The 15,633-nt window shown below is 39.5% G+C and overlaps 1 long non-coding RNA gene across 1 annotated transcript; it reads right to left on the bottom strand.

Moving 5' to 3' along the window:
• Window positions 1-8,907: 8,907 nt before the first annotated feature.
• Window positions 8,908-15,117, bottom strand: LOC119088708. Its single transcript, XR_005092403.1, has 2 exons — window positions 14,569-15,117; window positions 8,908-10,091 (listed from the first exon to the last, which is right to left on the bottom strand). It is a non-coding gene; the product is annotated as an uncharacterized LOC119088708 (long non-coding RNA).
• Window positions 15,118-15,633: the final 516 nt, after the last annotated feature.

The following is a 15,633-nucleotide window of genomic DNA, read 5'->3' as shown; positions in this document are numbered from 1 at the left end:
CTGTGTGTTGTGACCCCTTTGGAGTTCACATACGATTTGTAACAATAGAAAAATTACAGTTATGAAGTAGGAATAAGTATTTTTATGATGGGGGGTTCACCACACCATGAGGAACTATATTAAAGGGTTACAGCTTCAGGAATGTTAAGAACCACTTAAGGTCTTCTGTGCTGCTTTTCTGGCTTATAAAACGTGTTATCCATTCAGTTCTAGAAGAATATGAATAATTGACTATTGAAGGTAAGACAAATGATGTTTTATATTTGAAAAAGAACTAGAATTCAAAGAAACAGTCCCAGGGCAAGGGTAGAAGAAAAAAATCAGTTTTAGGAGGAAACTTCTTACTTGCTAAGAGTTAGTAGCCAAGCATCCTAATAGCATCTATGTAACCCAAAGAACTCCATCCCTCAGTGATAGGTGGAGACTAGAATCCATCCTCTGCAGAAAAACACCTATCTCTGTCAATTATAAGAAAGCTTCATTTGGAGAGATGATGGCTTGGGAACTTCCTCACCTGTGAAATCTCAATTCCATTAGCAACTGCAGCACAAATGCACAACACACAGACATGACCTGAAGACTCAGACAGCAGGGAACTTGATAGTTTATCCAATCAGCAAACCTTCTTTAAACTTCATAAAATCCAGAGCTGGAGAGATGTCTCAGTAGTAAAGCTTGTATCCTACTCTTCAAAGGGTTGTAGTTCAGTTCTTAGAACCCACAGTTGACGCCTCTGGCCTCACATGCATATACTCTCACACAAATACATGTATGTCCATGATTAAAAATAATAAAATTCATTTTTAGAAGAAATGATGTGCTATGTAACTTACAGAGGAGCCAACAGATTCTGAAGGGACCATTATTCGAGCTTGATTTGTTTGTGGAGCTCCTGGCAATGAGAGCAGATCTTATACCAGGTGCATGAACTGGCTTTTGGAGCCCATCCCCTATGGTGGGGTACCTTGCTCAGCCTTGATGCAGGCAGGAGGGGCTAGACCCTGCCCTTACTTGGGATGCCAGACTTTGTTGACTACCTAAGGGAGGCCTTACCTGCTCTGAGGAGTGGATGGGGGTGGAATGGGAGGGACCAGAGGAGGTAGGAGAAGGGGAAGGAGGGGGCACTGGGGGTTGTATGTAAAATGAAAAGAAATTTCAATAAAATAAAATAAATAAAGTGGCCATGACAGCTCATGCTGGAAATCACAGGCTACTGTGTATATAGAGGAATGTAGGTTGAAGGTTTTTTTTAAGTTCAAGTGTTGTCATAAAATTGTGTTAATAAGTGGTAGAAAATTAGAATTTTTCTGCTTTCTTTCCCACATAGACCTCTGAGCCTTGAGGGGAAAACTTTGGTAATGACATTCCATTTAGGGCTGAGTGCTCCACCCCTCCTCAATCTCCTCTGCACATTGTCCAGTTGGGGGTCTCTGAGCTAATTTCCATCTACTCAAGAAGAAGTGTTTCTTTTGAGGATTGACTGGGGCACTGATCTTTAGATATAGCAATATGCCATTAGGGTCGTTTTATTGCTATGCTCATTTAGCAGAATAATGGTAATAGGTTTCCCCCTAGGCCCCGGACCTATCCAGTCTCAGGTTCTTGGCCACTTGAGTAGTGTCAGGTATGTAGGTATATCACTGAATGGGTCTTAAATTCAATGAAAAAAATAAAAAGTGGTTGGTCACTCCCATAACATTTTTAAGAGTCAGCTGTAGAGCATGACTCCAACAAAACAGTGTCTTACAGACACAACAGGGCTGATACACCTATGAATTCACAGTATACACAACACCTGCACAGGTTCAAACCAGACAAAAATCCCAGCACTGAGAAGTGGATAGAAAGTCCTACCCCTAACTGAAGCTATTTACAATTCATAGTTTCTGGGAAAGAGACTATTAGTTTTCTCCAATGGAATGACTGTGGGTACATCGACCACACTCCAGGGCAGGCTCCATGCCCAGCAGCTGCCCAACACAAAATGGACTCCATGTATTTTGTATACTTTTTTGTTTTGTTTAGTTTTGTTTTTGTCTTATTGGGTTTATTTGTTTGTTTTGTTCTGATTTTGATTTCTCTTTTGTTTCTTTGAAAGAGGAGAGACAGTGAGAGGGGTCATGAAGTTAGGTAGGTAAAGAGGTAGAAAGGATCTGGGAAGTGTTGGGACAGATGAAAGAATATGACAAAAATGGAAATAAAAACTGGAAAATTTTTCCAAAGAGTACAAATATAAATGCTAAAACATGTGTAGCAAAGGTCTGTCAGTAATCATCAATTGAAAAGAGAATTTCATCTCAAGATAACTCACTGCTTTCACTATTTAATTTTATATTCACTTTTTCTTTTCATGTTTTTGTATTTCCTGAAATTTTAAAATGAAATATGGTATACAACCACTAAAAATAGGCTTATGACTTGCTTACTGTTTTGATAATTGTTAATAGGATAGAACTTTAGAGGTCATGGTTATCAGAATCAGAAAGGAGAAGTTAATGATCTTGATGCCATATCCATTAACAGACATACCTCAGGGTTTAGAAATTCACAGGATCCCCAAAACACAGGAACCAAAACTAAAATAAGCAAATAGGATCGCATCAACTCAAGAGCTTCTCTACTGGAAAAACAGCAATGAACAGAATGAAGAGAGAGCGTGTGGATGGAGAATATTCGCAAACCACACACTTGTAATGGAACTACAGCTGTGGTAGCAGCCTGCATGAGAGAGAGTCGAAATTCTAACGACCGTTCTCAAAGGAAGACAACACACAGATTCATGAAAAAAAATGTACTGCTATATATTGGGACACGGTGCCAGCAAGCCACTTCAATATGAAAACCAACTCCTTTCAGGGCAATGAGAAACAGACCAGTGTGGGTGCAGAACGCAAGCTGGAGCTGGTGCACTCACAATTTTCTCAGTGATCAAGTAACCCTATCTCTGGCTATGTTTTTCTCTCTCTCATATATTACATCCAGACAACACTTTCCCCACCTCCCCTCTCCACCAGATCCTCCTCCTCCTCCACCATCACCACCCCCTCCCCCTGCTTCCCCTCACCAAGAGCAGGCCTCCCAGGGACATCCACTAAGCAAGCATAACAACATAACAAGCTACAGTAAGACCAGGCACATACCATCACATCAAGGCTGGACAAGGCAACCCAGTCAGAGAAGGGTCACACAAGTAGGCAAGAGTCAGAGACAGCCCCCATCCCACTGATAGGAATTCCACAAGAACACCAAGCTCAGTCATAGCATACATGCAGTGGACCCAGTTAGGACCCTGCAGGCTCCTTGATTTCTGAGAGCCCCCATGAATTCAGGTGGGTTGATTCTGTGGGCGTGTTCTCATGGTGTCCCTGACCTGACCACCCCTGCTCCGCAGGACTCCTGAGCGCTCCCTTGTTTGGTTGTGGAACTCTGTATCTGCTCCCGTCAGCTGCTGAATCAAGTCTCTCTTGTCTCTTTGGTGAGGATTCTGCTAGACTCTGATCCCAGGACACTCTACAAGCAAGACAAGCTGTAGGCTTGTGCCTGGGTTGGTGTCTCAATCCCTCTACTTGAGGCCTTGCCTGATTACAGAAGACTACCGGTTCAGGCTCCACCTCCCACGTCAGGTGTCGTGGTCGTCGTCCCCCCACCCCCACCCCTCCGGTTCCTGGTAGTCTTTGCTAGGGTTATTCTTTGTAGATTCCATGGCATTTCCATTGCATTGGGTTTCCACTTCGCTCCTGAAGTGCCTGTCCCTAATTCCAGTCCTCTCTCCTAGTGTTTTCTCCCCTCCCACCACCCCTGATCCCTCCTGTTCCCAATCCCACCCACTGCCGTCCACCCACTAAATCTATTCTATTTCTCCTTCCCAGAGAGATCCTTGCTTTCCCCCCTCAAGCTCTTTGGCCATTCTTGATTAGGTGAAATGAGAAACATGGGGTGCAAGCTGAGCTCAAGTTTTACCGTAATGACTATAAAACATGGGAAAATCAAAAAGAGGCAAAAGGCCATGAGCTTTGCACCCGGATAGGCCTCTCTGATGACCCAGCAATTCAAATCACACCGAATTAGGAAAAGCCTGGGTTCAGTGGGTAAAGTGTTCCCAGTTGATTCTCCAGCCCCCCAGAGAGGAGATGGGGACAATCAGAAAATCACGTGTCTGTTTTCTAGGATGCAGCTTAAAAACCCTGTGGGAGTGGTTTTGAGCATCTCTGGGGGAGAAGCCTTGTTTGGCAGGCTTTGAAAGGGCAGATTTGGGGAAAGAAATGGGGGACGGGACTGGCTTCTTCTAACCTCCACAGAACAGCCCTGGTTACTTTCTTTCTGAAGTCTTGGTTTCAATTTCCCATTATCCATCACTAAATGTTCCTTTTGATGGGAAGACACTGAAATTTCTCCAAATTATTTGGAACAGAACATGTTAGAGACTGATAGCTTCAAGATAATCTCTTTCATGTAGAAGAATGATTCTTAAATGCCTGGCTTAAAACTAAACCATAGTAAAATCTAGTACTTGGAAATCACTTGATTTCTTGTTAGATGCTGCTGGCTGACTTCCACAGCGGTAAGCTAGCTGGTCTCAGTTTGGTGGTGTAGCATGTGGTAGACGTTATGTTACTTGATTGTTCAGATAAACTGGCACCTGTGAGCAATGGCATTTGACTAGAGCAGGTATTTTTCCAAAGAACGTGTAATACAAGCACTCTCTGCCTGAGAATCTCTCTGGTAAAACAAGGTCCACACACAGAGTTCCTAAATAGGTCAACACTCCATAAGTTTAGTTGCCAATAGGTAATTAAATGCAGTATTAAGACTGGGGTATAACTCCATGGAGCACATGTGAGGCCTTGTGTTTGACCCTTAGAACATAAAAACAAAAAGGAAGAAATGATGGAAGAACGACCCTAGTGAGACCAGTACTTGAGTACTTGAGTAATGAAAGAATTTGAATAAACTAAAACCACCCAGGAAAAGTTCAGGTTCAAATTATCCAATCAATGTAACAGGAACAAAAAAAAAAAAAGGCAGAAGTGAGATGAAATAAGACTGTGGTTAGGAAGATGCGTTGTTCATACATCCAAAGACAGGCAAAGACAGGGTGACGTAAAGGAAAGACAAACAGGAGATCATGTGGTAGAAGGGACAATGGCCAGCAATGCAAGGCGGCCAGGATAACTACGGCTCTGCTTAAGTAGGCCCTGCCAGAACTTCTGTGGGAGAATACCTACATTTTCCTCTTCCCTGAATTCGTCAGACTCTAAGGACAGCATCGAACTCGAAGGACAGTCTGCCTTGCACATCTTTTACCCTGGAATTACAGAGGAGAGGAACTGCATCTTCATCTCTGAGGACACAGCACATAACAGAGTACCCAGAGCAAGGGAAACCGGTGATGCTTGCTAAAAGTACATTGAATGAAACAGGGGAATAGAGCATTCTTTGGTGTACAAAAGTAGTATTTAAATCTCATCTGTGGGCTGGTGATATAGCTTAGTCAGTAGAGTGCTTGCCTACCCTGCACAAAGCTCTAGGTCTAATCCTCACCATTCCATAAAACCAGGTGTGATGTCACCCTCAAATACAAGTTGAGGGCCAGAATGGGCTGGATGAGACTCTGTCTCAAGTACATACATACATACATACATACATACATACATACATACATAAATGGCATTCTAATGTAGATAACTGAAAGTGATAGAAGAAATTACATTAAGAGTGTTTCTAGAGATGCAAATAGAATGCTTGTGTACAACTTTTTTCAGATCAAAAATAATTGTCATATTCTTCTGAATGACTTTCAAACATTGAAATGATCCTGAAATCAGGAAAAGAAAAGGAAAATCCGACTTGCCTGTAGTAAATAAAGTATGTCTTTTCCTTCACCAGGTCCCTTTGTTCTAGGGAGTGTTGCTCTTGCATGGTATCTGTTCTCTTGGGACTTATCAATCTTTAGCTACCAGAAACCTTTTGCTTTTATACAAAAATACATGTGCTATTTTATTGGACATAAAGAACTGTGTTTTAAAATGTCATCAGATCAGTGAGAACTACGTACTTAAAAATACAAATTGCATCTTTGAAAATTCAAAATCCAGGACTAAAACCAATAGAAAATCAGAAATCAGAGTCAATCTAATTGTAGTAAAATCTGACAAGACCTAAATCACAAGTCTGGCATGTCACCTGGGCGTGGCAAACCTAAAACATTATAGAGTACATCAGATTATGTGTTCTTCACAGTTGCAAACAACAATATCATAGCTGCAGGTGTTGCAAGTTCAATGTTAATCCTTCACTCTAGGAAGATGATTTTAAAAAAAATAAGTGTTAGAAAAATTGCTGTGTAGTGGGTAGCCATTCCAGCTTTGATCTGAAAGTTCCAGCCCCCATTGCGGCTTCAGTAACTGTCACACCTACAAGGCAGGGCCAAGAGAGGACCCTGAAGACCTGAGATCCAGATGCGCCTTGCTCTCTCTCTGTTCTTGGACCCTGGATGGTGGAGGTTGACTGAGCAGAGTTCTCCAGAGAACACCGCCAGACTGCGACACAACTTCCCCAGACCCCTCGACCTACCTATACCTTCGTTTGTAAGTTACACCACTAATAAATCTCCCTTTTAACTATGTGGAATGGCTTTAATAATTTCACCAATATTGCTGTGTGTGGTGAAGCTATTCTCCATTATGAATATATTCAAAACTGCCACTGCATTTTGACTTTGGAAAAAACTGGGATTTACATTCTCTTGCTAATAAAATACTAACTAATCAGAAAGTCCCTGAGCACTAACATTCACTGTTCTGGGATTCTATCAAGAATTGTTTTCTTCCCAATATTTTAATGTCCAGAAATTATGTATGTACATATACATAATTCATTTTATTTCATAACTTTATAGACAGTATAGTATAATGAAGAAACATTGCTTTTTAGACTAAGCTAGATTATGATATGAATACCAACTGTACTTTCCTTGGCCTCAGATCACTCAATTATAAAGCAAGAAAAAGAAATTTGTCTCATGTTAATATGAGAAAAGGTTCATACAAAATGCCTGAAGAGAGCCAGGCTGTGGTGGTAGTGCACAGAGGCAAGTTGATCTCTGAGTTTGAGGTCAGCCTGATCTAAAGAGAGTTCTGGGACAGCCAGGACTACACAGAGAAACCCTGTCTCAAAAAAAAAAAAAAAAAAAAAAAAAAATTGACTGAAATAGGGTAACAGAAATTTACTTACTCAAAAGTCCTAATGATGTTTAAATGCATGAATATTTAGTAAAGGTAGGGTGTTGCTGGAGGGCTTCTCTCCAGGTTCCCCAAGCCCCGCAGTCCCACAATCTACATATAAAATAATCACTCAGACGCTTATATCACTTATAAACTGTATGGCCATGGCAGGCTTTTTGCTAACTGTTCTTTTATCTTAAATTAACCCATTTTTATAAATTTATACCTTGCCACGTGGCTGGTGGCTTCCCAGCGTCTTCACATGCTGCTTGTCCTGGCGGTGGCTGCAGTTTCTCTCTTCCTTCTTCCTGTTTCCCCAATTCTCCTCTCTCTTTGTCCCACCTATACTTTCTGCCTGGTCACTGGCCATCAGTGTTTTATTTATATAGAGTGGTATCCACAGCAGTAGGGAATACACAGAAGATAGATGGAAAAATAACAACTATGCATTATAAAAGGGGGAAAACCCTCAGATTCTTGGTTCTGATATGACTCCTTAGGAGTCATATCCTGCAGGGGCTCTATAGATGCTACTACAGTGGGAAGTTGCTTGCTTTAGGTATTTAGTCCTGTGACATTCAGAAAGTAGGATTGTGATTTGATTAACCTGATTTTTAAATAAGATCGTATGCTTGTCCTTTCTTGTTACGTTGTCGCTGCAGAGTGAGAGAAGCCTGGTTGAGATAAGTACATGTAGACTCCCTTATGAAAGTGGCTTTCGTTCACAGCCCCTTGTGCTGGACTCACTCAAGGAGTCTGCGTTTTTACATATGTGGGCCTTAAATAAACTCTGCTTTGCAAATATTTTCAATTTGGAAAGCATTTGAGGTTGAAATATCTTTTTCATTTTTTATTCATTATTATATGCATCTCTCCATTTAGCTGCCATGTGCCTTTAAGATTCACACTCCAGTTCCCCCAGGAAATTGGGAAATGCAGTGTTTGAATATATATGGTAAGAACATTTACTGGTCATATTATCTTGACCAGAAAAATGGAAAAAAAAAAAAAAAAAGAAGGAAAGGGAAAAATCAAAAAAAAGAGAAATGTTCTCATATTCTTGCCCAGAGGAGTACTAATGGGTTATGAACCCTTTCAGAGTCATAGAGCAGAGAGAAAAATGGTTGCCTTGGTAACAAGGCAGGCCAGTCAGTTGCACACACTCTCCCAAGAGCTCCTAATTTATTCAGCAAATGGAGGCTAGAACAGGTGGCTAACCTAGATGATGCCAAAAGCCTTCAGCTCTGTAACGCTGGCATCCTGCACATTCACTTGAGCACAAACTATCATTCCTTTCCTTCATACTGGAAGAATTAACATGTCAGTGTGGCTCCGCATATCTTAGTACACAGAAAAACTGTCAGCGTTTGTCACTTTCTAACCACAGAATATAGTGTCTGAGATTTCACAAAACGGCAATGATAGAACATCTTCGTGTCACCAGTTACTTTGAAAGGGAAAATCATTGCAAGCCCAGTTATAAAAATGCAGCCCTGGTCTTCCAGTAAATCAGATATCATTGTGAATTTTAAAAGGAAGACAGAGCTTATTGCTGGGTTTCACAATGCTTGCCTTAAATAACAAGCAGCCTCAGAAATTCCAATTCCATAAAGCCATCTGCAACCGCATGAGTGAAACCAATTTTGGATTATCATAAGAAATAGAAAGAACCATATCAAGCCACTTAAAGCCAAAGTTATTTATTATAGATTATTATTTAATAATGTCCTTAGTTGTCATATGAAGGATGTGTCTGAAAAGCTAGCAGTACCTTTTGAAAATGCAGTCCAAATACTTTCATGGATGCACTTCTGTTTTCTTTTCTAGCCTCATGTCTAAACTCCCCCTAGTCTATCTGGAGCTCCCTACAGCAGGATCCCAGTGCATCTCGTTCCTCACATTTCTGCCCTTGGCTGCTGCCTCTGCCATAGGATGAGCTTCCAGTACTACATTCCAGGCTCAGTGCATATTCACTCTCAAGACTATATGTAAACATTCTTCCCAAACCCTTTCTTCCTTGACCCATTAGGAACAGTTGCTGAGATGATAAGCAACTCCCTGAATGCCCCTCTGCAAGTGACTTCATTACTGGTTTCCATATTGGCATTTTCTTCAGCTTGAGTCTCTCAGGTCTCTTAGATCTTAGATGTGGGGACTGAATTATATTCACTTCTCATGCCCAAAGCCTTTCCAGGCGCGTAGTATGAAATCATAATTATCTGATGAAAGAATGAATGAATAAGTTAACTGATGAGAGTCTAGATGAATGGATGAAATGGACTGACTGACCAAAATTCTGCACATTTCTAGCATATAATAAAGTGTTTTCTTAAATTAAAATCTTAATATTTTAAACAAAGTTTGATGATCATTCTAGAGTCTCTTACAAATGCAGGCTTAAGTGGAGCTTATCTTTGTAATTTGGTTTTGATCTATCTTCAGGCTGCTGACCCAGCACATTCCCACACTCCAAGCATCCCCACTAAACATCAAAAGCGTCAAAGAACAGAACTTGAAAAATTCTGGGCTTGACTTAAGTCATCATCAACGTCACTTGACTACTCCAACCCACACAGAATTAGGTAAACAAGTGTTTGTTAGGAGTAATATTTCAAAACAAGAGAGGGTGTTAGAGGGCTGAGATCTTGGCTTTTGTCTATTGATCTGTTCTTGACATCTTGCAGTTGTTTCCAAAGGTGACCTTGTGGAGTGTGGACGTTTCCTTGGCAACCACCTGCAGCATGTAGGGAAATACTTCTCGGCTTCTTTTCTCCTCCACTGCCACAGAGATGCTCTGTTGATTCAAAGAAAGAAAGAACCTCTCCTTTCTAAACAGCAGTCACCTCCTCAGTGGCATTGCATGTTATGCTGAAAAACAAGAGATAATGGTAATTGTGAGGTGATTCTTTCTCCTTTCAGAAATGGGATACAACTTCTGTATTGGTGCATGTTTTACTCTAATTACCCCACGTATAAGCCCATGTGCACGGTGATACACACACACACACACACACACACACACACACACACACACCAGAGTCACACCACCACCCCTTTTATCTTCTGTCATGAGTATCTATGCTTATCAAAGTTCTTCTTCTGGTGTGATCCCTGTTGTACGTATCTCTTATTTACAGTAACAGTTTCTTTATCCATCTTACCTCCTAACATTAACCAAATTAACAAATTGAAATTAATCCAATATCATGGTCACAAAGCTTGGCTGGAGCAACTCAAACTAGGAAGCACAGGCAACCCAGTGTTACTGCAGGATGACATGGAAACTGTAGCACACCTTGAAATCAATGTTGGTTACAATCCATTTTTTTTTTTCATTCACATTTATACCCAGGCTTTCAAACAGTACACTAACACTTCAATTGCTGTGCTCTTTTCCTCCCAGGAGCAGATTAAAACTTTGTTCTTGCTATTAATAACACTTGTTTGTGGCAATTTCATATGATTCAATGACAATGTTCACATCACAAAAGAGCTGGGAACCCTGGTACTTTGAACATATACCCATATTCATGAGGTTATTTTGTCTAGGTTTTAATGTTCCTAGAAATCATTGAAGTTATGTAAAGCTTTGTCAGGAAAAAAATCATCCAGAGAGATGCTTCCAGATGTTGAATTTATGTAAATAACTAAATATAATAGACTTTCATGTTTAAAATTAAATATCACAAGGTTAAAATTCACAACTAACCTCTCTCAATATCGAGGCCTAAGCATGAATGGGAAGAGTTTAATGAGGTCTTTCATATGCAAAGATGTATAGAATATAAACCTTAAAAGTAGTTAAAATTTCAAGGATTTTGAATATAATTAATTAATATAATTTCATTATAATTAACTTGGAAATTTGCATCCATATTGAACCAGAGGAATAATGTAATTCCTTATTTTATATAAGAAAATAAACACCAAATGAGTCATTTGGTCACAGATCTTTGAAAGATACTAGAAATTTTCTTGATTCTTTTTTGACTACCAAGTAAAATGATCACCGTAATTTTTTTCAGTATCACAACTGCATTTCACTTCATTGTTTTATTTTATAACATAATGTTCAACTCTCAACAGTATCTAATGCATATATGTATGTACATAGCTTCAGTTAGGATTGTTCCCAACTAAACAAAATCACACACTGTCATTTAGAGTGGTTTAATGAACATGGGATAATTTTAGGACATATTGTAGATGTAACCAACCATCTTATTAAATAAGAAACACAGAACCAATGCAAAGAAGAAAGCCAAGAGGTCAGAGCTAAGAGCCTTACCTGCCTGGTGCAGCTAGCATCTTAAGCCAAGAGACCTCTCCAAATGAGAGCTACTTCCTGTCTGTTTGTCTTTATATAGACTTCCTGTTCTGCCTTCTCATTGGTTGTAAAACCAACCACATGACTGCCTCATCACTGTCTGTCGTACAGCCCTCCAGGTCTTCTATGGTATTGAGATTAAAGGCATGTGTCTCCAATGCTGGCTGTATCCTTGACCACACAGAGATCTACCTAGCTCTGCCTTCCAAGTGCTGGGATTAAAGGCGTGCACCACCAACACCCAGCTTTTGCTATGGCTCTAATAGCTCTGACCCCCGGGCAACTTTATTTATTAACAAACAATTAAAATCACATTTCAGTACAAATAAAATACCACCATAACATATAATTATGAAAATAGCATAGCACATCCCATAAATATGTACAGTTATTATATACATGTAAAAAAGTTCAAAGTTGCCTTACAATGTTCAACAAGCATCATTGCTGTAACAGTTTGATAGAACTGAGACTGGTATTTCTTGAATTCTCCTTCTCATTGTTCATATTTCCTCCTTAATGGCCACAAAATGGATGCAGCTGTTTTCAACAACACAATCTGCCTCGAAGAACTAAGAGAGACAGATCCCCTAATATTATGTCAAGAATGCCTTATACCATGCCCTAACATCAGAGAATGAAAATTTTCCCATAGAAAAGTTTATACCCATTTGTCATCATCCCTGTCTAAAGAATGTAGATACTCCCCCTTGCTAGGGAACATGAGAACTTAGGTTTTCAATTATTTTACCTAGGCTGATAATTGATAAATGGATTACAGATACTAGAGTATAAACTGAAAATAGTAAGTTTATTTGAAAATAGATGAATGAACATATAAATATAATAGATAAATTGTAGCTAGAGAGAGAGACAAATTATATATGGTTGATGACACATAGTTGATGGAAATATGGATATATATTATAGATAAAGATAGATATGTCGATAGTGGGTGGATGGTTGAAAGCTGATAAATGGTAGATGGATGGTAGATAATAGAGAGGCTAGATAAATGATAGATTGGATAGATAAAGAGATGATGATAGATAATAGATTCCTGAATATAGATAGATGGCATATGTAGATGATAAATAGATAATAGATAAAATAGAAATTAAGAAAGAAGCTATGAAAGGGGTAAAAAGTATCCTGCTATCGTATTACAATGTAAAATTTTATCAAAAATGAGAGTCATTACATGAAGCCACATATGAATTCTACCAAGTTCCTTCCATGGTGGACAGTTGATGAACACAAAGTGCATCCTCACTTTTTTGGTGTCCCTAGTGCCCAGAGCAGACACAGTTCTTAGAAATCTCAGTAAACCTTAGAAACCAGTGTGTTTTCCCTATTAGCAAGTTAAGATGAACACCAAGAAGGAACTCCTAAGATCCCTAATCTCATTGGTACCAGTCAGTACATTGGGAGCAGTGTAAACATTTCTTCACGCTCTTTTTAAAACAGAATTTGAAGGACTATGCTGTTGTGGGGTCTGTGTTGTTTACCTTGAAATCACTTCCAGGCACTCTGACACCACTTACCATTATTAACATTCCCTTATTTCCTTCAGGTACACAACATGAAAGCAAGGAGGACTGTATGATTGTCATGCGATCAGGGAGGCAGCTTCAATTTCCAGGACCTCTTTGCCTCTCTTCCTCCCAGGCTCCCCTGTACTTTGTAAATTATATGAAGGGATAGGCTGCTGTCTTGTTTGCTTTATCTCAGTTTACAATGGTGACTTGTATAAACCATACATTCAACAAATACTAGATGCCTACATAGGTAAAAATTAATCCATTGTAGCGCAGTCAACATTTAGGCAATTTTGTGTGCATTAGGGTGAAATACAATGAAATCTGTCAAACTTTTCTGCAACATGTTAAGTATCATATCTTAATATCATATCATAATGATCATATCATAATCTCAATAAAAGAGATTAGACTACAGAAATCTTGAGCATGGGACTATATGCTTAGCTTCTGTGTCTGTCAGCAAGCCCAGAACCTGACATATAATAAATGCTGGTAAAATGACTTTACCTTTAGTGATTACCAAAATGAGGAAAATCAATGCTTTGGTTCAAATATTTAAAATAAAACAAAATTAGCTTGTTTCCTGTGGATAGTCAATCCCTGGACTTTATCCTAAGGATCAAATTCAAGCTCAAGTTCAAGATCATTCAGTTTTCCACACAGAAGACCAATAAAAATCCTAGAAGAAATTCACACAATGAAAGCCAAGTTGGGCACACACTCGCACATTCACCACACACTCCCATGTCTCAGAAACAGCCTCTTTCCCAGGTCCTTCTGTGCTGGTAAAATAAGTTCTTCTCAAAGAGGATAAAAGGATTCTCCATGGGGACCCTTGTGGATTTGTTGCCCCGAAGAAGTAGAATAATATGATCCTTTGAAGAATAGGATTCTATAAAATCATGTTTCTTTTAAATTTTTATCTGTACAATCCAAGTACAATTTTTAAGCATTAAAAATGAAGAAAACATGGTTGCCCCACGCCTGAAGAGCTAAGACTCCAACTTATGAAAAGGAATAGGTGTTAATACTAAGGTCACATGTAAAACACAGCTCGCCACCAACACCATGGTAGGCATTGTACAGTGGAGGTTCAGGTAAGGCTAACCAGAATCTCCTGCCAGGCGGCCCTGCATTCATAAAAGCTCCTTTAATGCTGGCTCTTCTCATTCAACTGTATTTTCACCAGCTTAGCCAGGACAGCAGGAGCCATGCTGCTGCTGCTGCCCTGTGGGTTTGAACGTACACACTGATCTTGATGATGGTAAAGCCGCAGTAGTCCAGGCTTCTCTCCCACAAGCGCAACCCAAACACTTGCAGTTCAGGCAGTTATTACACTGAATGAAAAGGAAGGCAAAAAAAAAAAAAAAAAAAAAAAAAAAAAAAAAAAAAAAAAGCCAAAGCCACAGCAAACAAACAAGTAGACAGAAATAAGTCAGTTAGGAAGCAGCAGGCTGACACGTTAATTGAACATTACCTTTTCCTCCTAGTGAGGGGCATGCATCACGGTCATTTCTGTCTTTTCTCAGAGTGCTGATTTCAAACCCCCAGCTGAGAAGGCAGCTGTGCTGAGCAGGAAGCGGGCGCGCGCAGCAGGAGTGCTGCATCCTAATGCTACTCCCAGAAACTCTCTCTTCATTTCGGTTGCCGCGTTGTCATGAACAATGCCAGACACGTGCAATGATGTCCTCTTTCCACAGCGGCGGAACAAAGATCACAGAGATGGATTTTCTAAAGACTTCAAAAGCCCCGCACCACCTCACTTTTATTGTTATTTTTCAATGTAGTCTCCAAAGAGAAGGCATTGGCTAGTTTTCATGATGTCTGAAATTCGGGAAAGCTCTCATTAATTATATCTTAACAGGATGGATAATGGCAAAACAGACATGAAAGTTGAAGCGTATGGGAGGAGTGTTGATCGTTCCTCCCCTCCCCGTTTCAGAGAAAGAAAAACAGAATAAAGACAAAGAAAAGAGCTGCGCAGTTGCACGCCAGTGTTTTCCATCTTTCCTACACTGCGACATTGAAACACTGTTCATTAATAAAAGCAGAAATTGTATTTTATAGATATGATGAATGTAGCAAGACAAAAATCAAATGAGCCTAAAGTAATGCTGCATTTCTTTAAAGTCCTTGAGTACAGAATGAGTTTCTATCTGGTACCCTGTTACTCTGGAAGAGACATAAAAATAAAGGGAAATACTAAGCAACATAAAGGTTTCAGGTGCTAGCTGCATGGCCTATGGATACTATAGGACCGTCACAAAAGAATCAAGCATGCCACAGTAGTAGAAATTCTGATGAGGCTGAGACGTAAGAATCATAGATGAGGCAATTGTGTATATTTTTGAAAATATAAAATAATGATACACATTCCTAACATATGAAATTCCATTTAGACATATATAAATACATGTCTATGTTGGTATCTATTTTAAGGACATTTGCTTTTAATATTTAAAATCACAACTTTACATACCTATTTTATTCTTTCTAAGTATTTGAGTGCTTTACCCCAAGGCTACAATTAGTCATAAAAGTC

This window comes from Peromyscus leucopus, chromosome 11 (genome assembly GCF_004664715.2).
Source record: "Peromyscus leucopus breed LL Stock chromosome 11, UCI_PerLeu_2.1, whole genome shotgun sequence".
Classification (NCBI taxonomy): Eukaryota; Metazoa; Chordata; class Mammalia; order Rodentia; family Cricetidae; genus Peromyscus; species Peromyscus leucopus.
This window is presented reverse-complemented; position numbering and strand designations above follow the sequence as displayed.